Source organism: Meriones unguiculatus, chromosome 1 (assembly GCF_030254825.1).
Source record: "Meriones unguiculatus strain TT.TT164.6M chromosome 1, Bangor_MerUng_6.1, whole genome shotgun sequence".
NCBI lineage: Eukaryota > Metazoa > Chordata > Mammalia > Rodentia > Muridae > Meriones > Meriones unguiculatus.
In genome coordinates, this window is record NC_083349.1 from 19,463,636 (window position 1) to 19,465,642 (window position 2,007).

The 2,007-nt window shown below is 44.5% G+C and overlaps 1 pseudogene; it reads left to right on the forward strand.

The window, feature by feature from the left end:
* The first annotated feature begins 829 nt into the window (after nucleotides 1-829).
* Nucleotides 830-926, forward strand: LOC132651250 (U6 spliceosomal RNA; annotated as a pseudogene).
* The last annotated feature ends 1,081 nt before the right edge of the window (nucleotides 927-2,007 follow it).

The window sequence follows — 2,007 nt, forward strand, 5'->3', positions numbered from 1 at the left end:
TGGAACTAGGGCCTCACCCTGCATTTGTGGGAACCTACAAGGATCTGAATCTATGGGAACAGGTTAATAGTTTCCTGTATAATAGACATTTACATAGGACCACACAAAACACTTCGTGACGTTAGGAGTGACATGAAGGCTAATGCTGATGCACAAACACATACATGAACACACGAACATAAATGCATCCCACATGTACTCACTCACGTATACACCACGAACACATGTACTCTCTCACATGCATCACACACACACACAAGAGTTCGCACACACATGCGCAGTTACACACACATAAACACCATACATACAAGGGCTTGTACACACACACACATTCACAGACATACACACCACATAAAAACAAACTCATGAACATGTGTACTCACATCACATATATACACTAAACACACGTGAGCTCATGTACTCACATATATACAGACATGCCCCTACATGTACACATGTATACAAATGCAATTAATGTTTGCCCTTCTGGGCATTGTGAGATCCTGACACTTGACTGGGGAGACTCTAGACAGTCTCTTGCTCTTGGCTCCGTGTGCTCATTTGTGTGCACAACTCCACGAACCCACGTGGGATATCGGACATCTTTAGCATCTTAAGAATTTGATATGTGCTGGGTGTGGTGAGCCACCTCCTTAGTCCCAGCACTTGGGGAGACAGAAGCAGGTCTCCGTGAGTTTGAGGCCTCCCTGGTCTACAAAGGAAGTCCAGGACAGCCCAAGGTTCGCAGAGAAATCCTGTCTCAAAAAAATAAACAAACAAACAAATAAAACAAGAATTTAAGGTGCTCACTTCGGTAATACATCTACTAAAATTGAAACCAAAATTTACATAAAATTGAAACCAAAAGATTAGCATGACCCCTGTGCAAGGGTGGCACACAAATTCATGAAGATTTCTTTCTTTTTTTCTTTTTTTTTTCAAAAAAAAAATGGCCGTAAAAAAATAATTTAAGAAATAAACATGTGCAGCCAGGCATAGGTGTCCCATGCCTTCAATCTCAGCATTGTGCAGGCAGAGGCAGGCAGATCTCCATGAGTTCAAGACCAGCCTGGTGTACAAAGTGAGTTCTAGAACAGCTAGTGCTGTTACATAAAGAAACCCTGTCTCAAAAAAACAAACAAACCCCTCAAAAGAAATAAATATGCATTCGTTCATTCATTCATTCATTCATTCATTCATTCATTATGTTGAGCTATTCAGAACAATGCTCGTAGCATTTCTATTAGTTCCTGCAAAGCACACATCCAGGCAAACACTTTAAGGACACGAATGACAATTTTCACACCTCCACATGTCTTTTAAGTGTTTGGTGGGAGTCAGTGCCCTGGACACCTGTGTTTCCCCATAGCAATACAGACTTCCCATGCTTGAGGAGGAGGGCTTTAGGGCCATTTTTTGACCAGATCACAGCCTTCCCATTCCTGGCAAGATGGGCTTTGGAGTCACTGCCATGAACCAGATACTTCCTTATTCTTAATTGAACTCCCCTTGGCTCAAATGAGCACCTTGCCGTGTGCTTATTACATGTTCAGTGAGCAGCCAGGCCTGGTGGCTCAGGCCTCTCATCCCAGCTCCGTGGAAGGCTGAGGTCTGAGGGACTCAGGCTCAAGGCCAGCTTGGGCAACTTAGTGAGACCCTGTCTCAACATAAAGAGTAAAAAGAGACTGGAGACCTCAGTGTTAGAGAGCCTTCCTGGCACAGGTGAGTCGTTGGGTTCCATCTCCAGAAATGCCACCGAACCCTGCCAGATAGTTGTATGCACTGTGCTGCAGAGTGCCTGCTTGGGTTACTGGCCCCTTTTTGATTTCGTTACCTGCCACTCCTTGGTGTTTTCCAGGAGTCCTTTTGCCATATGGCAGATACCTGCGCACCACCACCCTACTCCGCAAGGCCTTCTTCGCTGCTTATGGGACTTTTTTCCCACTTTCTTGCGCTGTGATAAAGTGGAAAGAAATGTACACATACCAACTGTGTCTGAGTGCGCTC